The 11053-nt window shown below is 39.6% G+C and overlaps 1 pseudogene; it reads left to right on the top strand.

Annotated features, from left to right (window-relative positions):
• The first annotated feature begins 10703 nt into the window (after window positions 1-10703).
• Window positions 10704-10775, top strand: LOC122054442 (annotated as a pseudogene).
• The last annotated feature ends 278 nt before the right edge of the window (window positions 10776-11053 follow it).

Here is an 11053-nt window from a genome sequence, read left to right as displayed (position 1 = left end):
TATCATGTGTGACACGTGTTGTAGTCTCTTGTGGTACTTCATCTTGTACTATTGGTACTGAAGTAGATGTGTCCTCTCTAAGTTCTTCTAAAACAACTTTGCTACTGGGCTTGTGATCCATTATATAGTCTTCTTCTAAAACCTGGGCATTAGTGCTAACAATGACCTTCTGGTCTTTAGGACTATAAAATAAACCGCCTTTCGTTCCTCTGGGTTATCCCACAAACATATGAACTTTTGTACGAGATTCTAACTTGTCAGCATCTTGTTTCAGCACATGTGCTGGACTACCCCAAATCTGAATATGTCTTAGACTGGGCTTCCGCCCATTCCATAATTCTGTGGGAGTAGAAGATACTGATTTAGAAGGTACTAAGTTCAGAATATGCGCTGCTGTTTCCAAAGCGTATCCCTAAAACGAATTTGGTAATTCTGAATAACTCATCATCGATCTAACCATCTCCATAAGAGTCCTATTCCTTCGTTCTGCCACACCATTCTGTTGGGGTGTACCAGGTGCGGATAATTGGGATTGAATCCCGGCCTCTGATAAGTAATTCCTAAACTCTCCTAAGAGGTATTCGCCACTACGATCAGACCGTAGTGTCTTGATACTTTTACCTAGACGTTTCTCCACATCAGCCTTGTACTCTTTGAACTTATCAAAGCACTCAGACTTGCGGCGCATTAGGTAAATGTATCCATATCTTGAATAATCGTCTATAAAAGAGACAAAATATTCAAAACCACCTCTAGCCTGGATAGACATAGGACCACACAAATCAGAATGAACCAATTCTAACGCTTCTTTGGATCTATACCCCTTGGCCTTAAAAGGTCTCTTAGTCATCTTACCTTCCAAGCAGGATTCACACGTTGGAAAGTTTTCCAACTCTAATGGACCCAAGAGTCTATCGGCTACAAGCCTTTGAATCCTACTTAAGTTAATATGACCAAGCCTTAGATGCCAAAGATGTGTTTGGTTCATTTCCAAAGGTTCTTTTCTCTTATTAGAGTTAGAAGATGTGTTATTAATTTCCATATTTTACTTTGTGGGAGAAATTAGATTTAAAGTATATAAATTGCCAACCAATGCACTAGAACAGATAATCACTTTATTTATCTTTATAACCACATTGTTACTAAAGGAAACTGAATATCCATCCAAATACAATTTAGAAATTGAAATTAAATTCTTTCTAAAACTGGGTACATAAAGACAATTCCTTAAAATCAATTTCCTATTCCTATCAAATGATAAGTAGACGTCTCTCACTGCAACAGCCGCCACCTTAGTAGCATTGCCCATGTAGACAGTTATCTCTCTCATCCTGGAACCCCTGCAAAGAATTACAGACATGATCAGTGGCTCCCGTATCTACAGACCAGGTGCTGGTAGATAACACCGCTAAACATGTTTCAACTACTAGAGTATGAGATATACCTTTATTGTTCTGTTTCCTACGAGGACAGTCTGCCTTCCAATGTCCAGTCTGCTTGCAAATAAATCACTTGCCCTTCGGCTTCTTTATTCCAGCTTTTTATCCCGCACCTTGAGGTTTATTCACCTTCTTTGCTGAGCCATTTTGTTTCTTCTTCTTCTTACCTTTCGGCTTAGAAGTAGAACCATTTTCAGCATAGTGAATTTGAGAATGTTGACGAAACAACCCTTCGGCTGCCTGAAGTTCTGTCAAAAATTCCGCCAATGAATACATCCTTTTATTAATATTGTAGTTCAGGCGAAAATGCTCAAAACTTCTGTGCAGCGTTTGGAGGATGATATCGACTTGGGTTTCCCCATCAATTTCCCCTCCAAGAACTTGTATTTCGTTTAAGTAAGCCATCATCTTGAGAATATGATCCCTTATGGGAGTCCACTCAGTCATGGTGGTTGTCATCAGTTTTCTCATTGTCTCTTGCATAGCAGCCTGATTCTGATGTCCGAAGAGTTTCTTGAGATTGTTCATTACATCATAGGCTGTTGGTAAGTCCTGATGCTGATGTTGCAATACATTTGACATCGAAGCCAAGATGTAACACCGCGCCATCTCATCAGCTTTTACCCATTTACTATGATGCTGAATCTCCTCTGGGGTAGAATCATTGCTAGGTGTTTCTGGGCATTCCTCTGACAGTACAAACTTATAACCCTCAGCAGTTAAAACAATGTCCAGGTTTCTTTTCCAATCTATATAGTTGGGACCAATAAGTCTATTTTCTTTTAGAATAATGGCCAGTGGGTTGAAAGCCATCCTAAGAATCACAAAATAAATTTTGCTCAGAACTCTAAATTTAGAATAATATTGATTCCTCAAATAATACTATTTTAAATTAACCAACACCTTAAAACACCGTGAATTTTGTATGCCACGATAGTGTGGACGTATACAAATTCAACATTTGTAAAAGGAGGGTTTACCCCATTAATTTTATTATCTTGTCAACCTAACTTTTTGACAAATAAAATTAATAGTTGGTTTCCTTCGGTCACACAAATAATAGCAGTGACTCCGATGGGGAGGATACTATTAGACGTGCCTAAGTGTATACCATTACTTGACACTAAGTCCATTAATAAGATTGTGCCCCTTCCGATGGGGAAGATCGCACGCTCTTAATTAATTTCCTATAGTCATCCGAAATGGAAGTTTGGTCTAGTGATCCGCAAACAAACTCATCCGATATAGAGGAAGGCACTCAGAGCCAACGCGCAAGTTTGTTTGCATCACTTACAAACCAGTAATGGAGACTGTGGAATTCACTAAAATAAATTCCTCTCCCACTTAGTTATTTAAAGTGAGGAATTTTGATGATGCTATCCTACTAAACATGTACACTAACATTCACACACAGCACAATACAAAAGTAATAAATAGAAAAACTAATTTTCAACTATTATGACTTTTATCTATTATTGTCCTCCGTGTGTCGTCATCCCTAGCTGCTGCCATCTTTGGCCACCGCCACCGGGTCTAGTTGTCGCATCCATCTTGCTCCTTGTTCCGCTGCGCCACTCTGATCCTCAAAAGGTTCCACGCCTTGCAAGATTCGATCCGCGATATAAATAGAATTTTACATTTTTCGATCCTATATTCCTCGAAGGAATGTACATGTAAACTAGATTGAACATAAAATAAAATTTACATCCATCGATCCTATATTCCATAAAAGGAATGTACATGTATCTAGATCAAAAAATAAAATCCTAATAAAACTAAATATAGCTCCTGCTGTATTTTATAATACAATCATGCACACATAATAAATGCCCTTGACATGTCCAAGGGTCCAATCACACACATAATAACTATAAGCCATAATAGTTGGATCCTGCATCCACAAAGTTAGCACATCCTACTATTAACCTGCCTAAATTATGTATGACATGTGCATAATTAAACTAATATCAAATACATAGAGCCAAAACCCTAACTCTGATACCAATTGTTGGTTGCTACTCGGAAAACCCAATGGCTCCACTGTACAAAAATTTTGTACATGATTTGAACCTTTCCTAGCTTCCATGTGTTCTTTTAAGTTAAACTTGTATCTCCTGCGGAACTTAACACGTTTGATTCCAAGTTTAACTTATATGTTCTTTTAGGTTTAGATTTGGATCTCCTGCGGAACTTAACATGTTTGATCCAAATCACCTAGGTTATAAATTCAATTAAATATTAGTTTCCAAAATTGGCTTCCAGTACTGCATGGCGAGGCACTTGGCCTTCTTGGATATGGGAGCAACTACCACCGACTAGACAAAGCCTTTTAAGGAAAGTTAATATTTAATTTCCTTATATAACTCTAGGTTAACCAAAAGGAACAATCAAATCACAAGGAAAAAAGAAAAAGAACACAACATTGAAATTAAATTTGAAAAACAAGAATCGAATGCCTCTTGTATTTGGTATTTATACAAAGAAAAATTAACTAGTATGATGCGGAAATTAAATACTAGTTATACCTCTTCCTTGTATGCTAAAAACCTCGAGATCTTCTGCCGTATCCCTCGCCTCCTCTTAAACGTCATGTGGGCGACGATCCTCCAAGATGAAGACCACCTGGAAAGCTTCTGCTCTTTCTCTAGAATTCGGCCACCACCACCACAAAGGAGCAAAAGAGAGCAAAGGGAAGAGAGGGAGAGGGGCTGGCCACTTGATGATCTCCAACAACACAATATCAATTGTTATATTTTTCAAGGCCTCCCCTTCCCCCCTTTTTATATTAGTTTCCCAACGGAAAATTATGGAAAGAGTTTTATAAAAAATTAGACTCATTCCTATTTCCTTTTAATTTTTTCTTTTTCTTTCCTTTTAATTAATCAATCCAAGATTGATTTATTAATTAAACAACTATTTGTTAATGTTTAATTATTTGACCGGCCCCTTGCTGGGGCACCAAGCAAGGTGGCCGGCCACTTATTAAAAGGGAAAGAAAGAAAATTTTTTTATAAAATTTTAAAAGAAGAAAACTTCTAATAAAATTTTACAAACTCTTTTTTTTCTAATGTGGATATTAAAAGGAAAGTTTTAAAATTTAAAACCAAGTTTTAAAATTTAAAACATATCTAATAATATTTCTTTTTAAAAGAAAGTTTTATAAATTTTACAACTCTCTTTTAAAACCTTGTGGCCTAATTTAAATTAGAAAAAATTTATAAATTTTTAACATCTCTCTTTTTATAAATTGTAAATATCTGAGGAAATTTAAAAATTCAAAAACAACCTTCCTAATTTAAATATTGCGGCTAGCCCTCTTGCCCAAGGCAAGGGCCGACCACTTCTAGAGAATGTGTGGCCGACTATTGCTTGGTCACCAAGCAATGAACCGGCCCCTTCTTAGACACCAAGTTAGGCTTTTCTTTGGATGGACTTGAGGCTTTATTGAGGCTACAACAGGGACCTAGAGGAGAAATTGGTTTTGGCCTTCCGATGAGCTTGAGTATCCCGTGCTCGCCTCGAACACACAACTCAAGTTCATCGATAATAACTCATTCCACTAGAGAGTTATTACCGCACTACCGCACCAATCCCAAATTACATTATGGGCTCCTTCTTATCATGAGTGTGTTAGTCTCCCTGTGTTTAAGATTACGAATGCCCACTAATTAAGTGAGTTACTGATAACTCATTTAATTAATATCTAGCTCCAAGAGTAATACCACTCAACTTTGTTGTCATGTTGGACTAGGTCCACCTGCAGGGTTTAACATGACAATCCTTATGAGCTCCTCTTGGGGACATTCTCAACCTAGATAACTAGGACACATATTCCTTCTATAATCAACAACACATACTATAAGTAATATCATTTACCAACTTATCGGGCATATTGATTTATCGAGCTAAATCTCACCTTTTGATAAGTCAAAGAAATAAATATTAAATATACATGCTTGTTATTATATTAGGATTAAGAGCACACACTTCCATAATAACTAAGGTCTAGTTCTTTTACTAAGTCAGTACAAAAAGAACTTACCTAAATGATCCTACTCAATACACTTAAAGTGTATCAGTGTAATTTATTAGTCAAGATAAACTAATACTTAATTACACTACGTCTATTCTGATGGTTTGTTCCTTTCCATCTTGTCGTGAGCAACTGTTTATAATTTATAGAGAACCGACAACATGATCTTCTAAGTGTGACTCCACACTCCATGTTATCTACTATATAAATTAATTGAACAATTACATTTAACAAATAAATGTAAACATTTGACCAATGTGATTCTTTATTTCAAAATAAATGTGTACAAAAGCTAAACTTTTAAGTATACACTCCAACTGTAAGTAGCTCAAACTCTTCAAGTTTCAATTCTTTGTCCTAGTTAAGTCACTATACAATTGAGTTCCTAATGCTCCCGGTGATAGACACTTACCTTCCACACACTTGGTTCGTTTTCCTTAATTTACACAAGGTCTCAAAGGTTACTTCTCGGAATCAAGAGAAACATAACATTCATTTCCCCAATAACCTAACTCGATCTCAAAGGGGTGAATTGCTAGTTTCCACTCATGACAACTATTTTTTTTCCCCTTATTATTTTCTTTTTTTTTTCATTTTTTTGGGGTGCTATAGAGGTGTTAACACTTATTACACATGCGATGCATATGTTGGGATTTGAATTTTTCCAAATGAGCTTCCATGATCCGAAGTTATCCAGTAACCAAAATGTAAGTAAGGAATCACCATGGGAACAAAAGTACTAAACAATTTGGATGAATCATAACTATTTCAAAAGTATATCTACCATTCAAGATTAAATACTTAAGTGTAGTCAAACTAAGGTCCTTAAGGTTAGGCCAAATCTTATACCCAACTTCGTACAATACTTACCTTATTTCATGCTACTAAAGATAGAGAAAGAAGATACACCAAACATACTAACACCATCTGGAAACTCATGAACTAAGAAAATGCTAGCTATTTTGCTATCGGACAAGTAGCAGAAAAAGTGGACGGTTGATGTTCTCAAATATGCCATAAAATTAAAGATAGGAAAGGAAAATGCAAATGAGGTGCAAGTAGAATAAAATGTGAATAAATAAACAAGACTAAATAAAACAAAGCAAATTAAATATGCAAAAACAAAAGAAAGACTTGACTCGACTCAGGTTCTGCAACAACACCCCCCCCCCCCCCCCCCCCTCAGACTTAGATTTTTCATCGTCCCGATGAAATCAATATGGTGGCGGGGTGGGGGATAAGGAGGTCCTTAATGTGAGCCAGGGGGAAATCTAGGCATACCAGGAAGATGGCCAAGGTGTTGATGATATTGATATAGGGCATCTATTTGTTGTCTAGTGATATCCATATCATCCATAAAATTTCTCATCCTTTTCTGGTCAACATCATAATCCTGAACGAACCCCGTCACCTGACTATAGAAGTCCCTAAACTGGTTGTCAGATAATTTGAAGCGACCCTCCAACAGTCATTGTTGGGTATTTTGCTTCTCATGAAGGGAGTCTAAAGAGGTATGGAAATTAGAAAAATCAAACCTAGAGGATCCCATGCCATAAGCAAAAGAGTGTCTAGGTGGTTCCGGATATCCAGAAGGCTGCGGGAATCCTGATGACGACGTCTCGAGGTGTAAATAAGTAATCACCCAATTCACAGGGTCGTGAACTGAAGTGCGCTCGAGGCAAGGGAGGGGTAATGGAAAACCATTGGTTCTAGGGAAAGCAAACTCATTCTCATCCCGACAAATCATCTTCATAGCAAGATAAGAATCGATGTCGATCTTGTCATTACCATGAATCACCTCTAATCCATCAAGTGCACAACCCAGATTGAATGCTACTTGGGTGATTAATCCTCCAAACACTATCATCCCCGAGGATGCCTTAGCTGCCTTCCACAAAGTTTACAAGAAATGAAACCCCGAATCAAAATCAACTTTGTTTAACATCGCCCAAAGAGAATGGAGTTCTATCTTCTTAACCACCCTATCACTCTCTCCTCGACCAAAGATCATTTTACTCATCACTCTGTGAAGGTATCTAAAGGTCGGGTTTTGCATCCTGGATGCTTTGGCTCTAGAGGGTTCATAAGGGTCTTGTGATCCAGTAATCGACATCCAAAATTCGTTCCACTTAATACCACCATCAAATCCACGCAAACCACCAGTAGGTAACCCTAAATAATCATTAAAATCACTAAAGGCCCGCCGAACTTTTTTATTCATCATTCTAAAAGTTATGACCCCTGCGTAGTCATCCTTAGAAGGGAATTTAACATCTATCGAGCTCAGAAATTCAAGAACTAGGCGGGGGTAAGTCAGTGCATGAGCGTACATTATATCGTTCCAATCTAAAGCACTAATCATCCAATCTATGCCATTCCTATTTCCTAGCACATCCATAGTAGTGGGATCCATGTATTTAGTGCATAAGATTTTTCTAGCGACAAGAATATCATATCTAGCTTTTTGCTCATGATTTATAAAAATAATATTGAACTCATTTTCGTTACCTTCGTCGCGTGCCACCCGCTTTCCTTTGCCCTTAGATGATGAAGCCTTCCCTTTGCCTTTGTCGCCTCCCGGTGCGTCTCCTTCGCCTGATCCACCGCTTCCTCGATGAATCCTCTTCAAGATCTACGACATGGTACAAGGCTTTGAGGAGTTTCTTGTGGAAATGGATCTTGAGGATGGGAATAGTGAGGAGAAGGAAGGGAAAATAGGGAAGTTTCTTCTCTTTTTTCGGATTTGTGGCTTGAGGAAGTTTTAGATCTAGGTGTAGATCTAAGTAAAAGTGAGCTCTAGAGGTGAGAAATCAGGGGTGGATGAGGTATATTGAAGAGGAGAAGGTTTTTGGGAGAGAGGGAGATGGGAATAGGGTTTCTTGGAAGAGGAGGCGACGTACACGGGTTGAGACACACCCGTGTCTTATAGACACAACCAAGTCCAGCGAGATGCTGCAAGGCCATGCCGATTGGCACAGCCTCCTCCTTTCTTCGCTCGACCGAAGTGGCATGGTCGTGCCAGTTGGCACGACCTGGATCTTCTTCCTCTCTGGCATGGTTGCACGACCCTGCCAATTGGCACGACCTGTGCCTCTTTCTTCTCTGCACAAGCCACACGACCGTGCAGAGTTGCAAATCCCATGGCTTTTAGTCTCCACATTGGCTCCACACGGCCGTGTGAGGTCACACGGCTGGCTCCCTTAAGCTCATAGTGGTTCATTCTTCGTCATTTCGGCCCCCATCACCTTCACGCCCATGAAAACGCTCATGGCCAGCTCGTGGGGGCTATGCACATCCTGAAAATAAAATACTAGACTAAAACTCACTAGAGAAATAGAACAAAAAAAAGGAATGATGAACTAAAATGAAAAAAAAAATCCTTGGGTTGCCTCCCAAGAAGTGCTTGTTTTATGTCTTTAGTTCGACCCTGTTTCAGTTAATGCGGACTAAACCCGTGGAAGGATGACTCTCCTCCTGGGGTTAATGCTCCAGTCGACGCTTTTAGTTTCGCTTGCGCAGGACAAATGTACTTCTTGGTGCTTGCTGGAGGGGAACTCTCATGGAAATTGCACTCCTCGACTTTGTGCATGTTGATCTTGCAAGAATTTCCCTGAGAAGAGGGGTTGCAGATGGAGGGATCTGATAAATCAAACTCGATCTTCTCTTTGCCGATCTCCAAGGATAACCTACGACTTTTTACATTGATGATGGCTCCAGCTGTGGCAAGGAATGGTCTTCCAAGGATAATCGGTATCTTAGGTCTTCCTCCATATCCAAGATAATGAAATCTGTGGGAACTATACATCCACCCACTTCAACTGGTATATCTTCCACTATCCCCATTGGGTATCTGCATGAATGGTCAACTAATTGTAGTGCCATAGTGGTCAATTTAATATTCTGGAGGCCCAACTTCTTGCATAAAGTGTACAAAAGTAGGCTGGCACTGGCCCCCAAGTCGCAGAAACCTCTCGGTATGAGTTCAAAACCAATTTTACACGGTATGGAGAAGCTTCCTGGATCCTGAAATTTTGGTGGAGAATTCGCCATAAGGAGAGCGCTGTAATTCTCTGTCAATGTCACGGTCTCGATGTCGCCTTTTTGCCTCCTATTAGATAAAATTCCCTTTAAAAATTTTGCGAACTTCGGTATTTGGTGCAATGCATCTATCAGTGGTACTTCTATGCAGATTTCTTTGATCTTCTTCAGGAATGAGTTGAACTCTTTGTCTTTCTTGGATGCTATAAGCTTTTAAGGAAAAGGGATCGTCTGATTCTGTGGGGCAGCTTGAAGAGTTTCTTCAATCTTTTTAGTAGCTTCTTCTCCATCCCTATTTTGAGTCCGATTGGGCAGTAGGAGAGAGGGCTTTTTTTTATGAGTCAAGCTCCTTCTAAGTAATGATTTGGAGATCTCCCACAGTACGTTCACTTCTCAGCTCAATGCAGTTGCAATGCTCTACTAGATTCAAATCTGGCTTCCCTGGGAATGTACCTTGTGCTCTTGAGGCGGACTGGGCTATCTGAGATATCTGGCAGTCTTGCATCTTCTGGTATTTTTCAGAGTTTTCCAGCCTCTGAGTCAGTTGTTTGATCTCGTTTCTCATCCCCTTTTGCTCTGAGAGAGCTTCCTCAAGCATTTTTTCAATCTTGGACAGTTGTGAAGGTTGTTATTGTCCAGATTGGTGGCTCTGTTGCCCAGGCTGATAATTCTGATGTGCTGGTTCTCGATCCTGAGTATTCCAGTATGAGAAATTGGGGTGATTCCTCCATCTAGGGTTGTATGTACTAAAGTACGGATTATTCTGCCTTTGATTGTAGCTGGTTATTGCATCACACTGCTCAAGTTGGTTCATCTATGACTGTATCAGCCCAAAGGGGCAGGTGTCTTGAGCGTGATCCATACTTCCACAGGTGTCGCAGACGCATGCTATTGCATTAGCTGTGTTGCCTCCTATGGTGTTAAATTTCTTGGTCAGAGCGTCCAGCTTTGAAGACATGAGTGTAACTGCATCTACGTCGAATTTCCCTGACGCTTTAATTGGATTCCCCATAAAAGAGCCACTAGATCTTTCAGATGCCCATTGATAGTGGTTCTGCACCACATTCTCTATGATCTCTTTAGCTTCATCGAGGCTTTTGTTCATCAGTGCTCCTCCTGCTGCAGAATCAAGAGATACCTTCGTGTGATAATTTATCCCATTGTAGAAGGTGTGCAGAATCAACCATTTTTCAAGGCCATGATGGGGGCACTGTCTTAGTATACTCTTGAATCTGTCCCAAGATTCAAATAATGATTCTGAGTCTATTTGTTTGATGCTGGCAATCAGGTTCCTCATGTGAGCAGTTTTGCTAGGTGGGTAGAACTTATCCAGAAACTTTTGCTCACACTGCTCCCAGGATGATATGTTGTTCGCTGGAAGGGAGTTCAACCACTGCTTGGCTCTATCTTTCAGGGAAAACTCTAAGAGAAGTAGTCTGACAGATTCTAGAGGGACCCCGTTCACCTTCATAGTGCCACAGATCTCGTAGAGCAGCTCTAGGTGGTGGTTTGGCTCCACATGTGGTCCTCCTCCGAATTGATT

This window comes from Zingiber officinale, chromosome 3A, assembly GCF_018446385.1.
Source record: "Zingiber officinale cultivar Zhangliang chromosome 3A, Zo_v1.1, whole genome shotgun sequence".
Classification (NCBI taxonomy): Eukaryota; Viridiplantae; Streptophyta; class Magnoliopsida; order Zingiberales; family Zingiberaceae; genus Zingiber; species Zingiber officinale.
The sequence above is the reverse complement of the archived record's forward strand: the minus strand, read 5'-3'. Positions and strand labels throughout refer to the sequence as shown.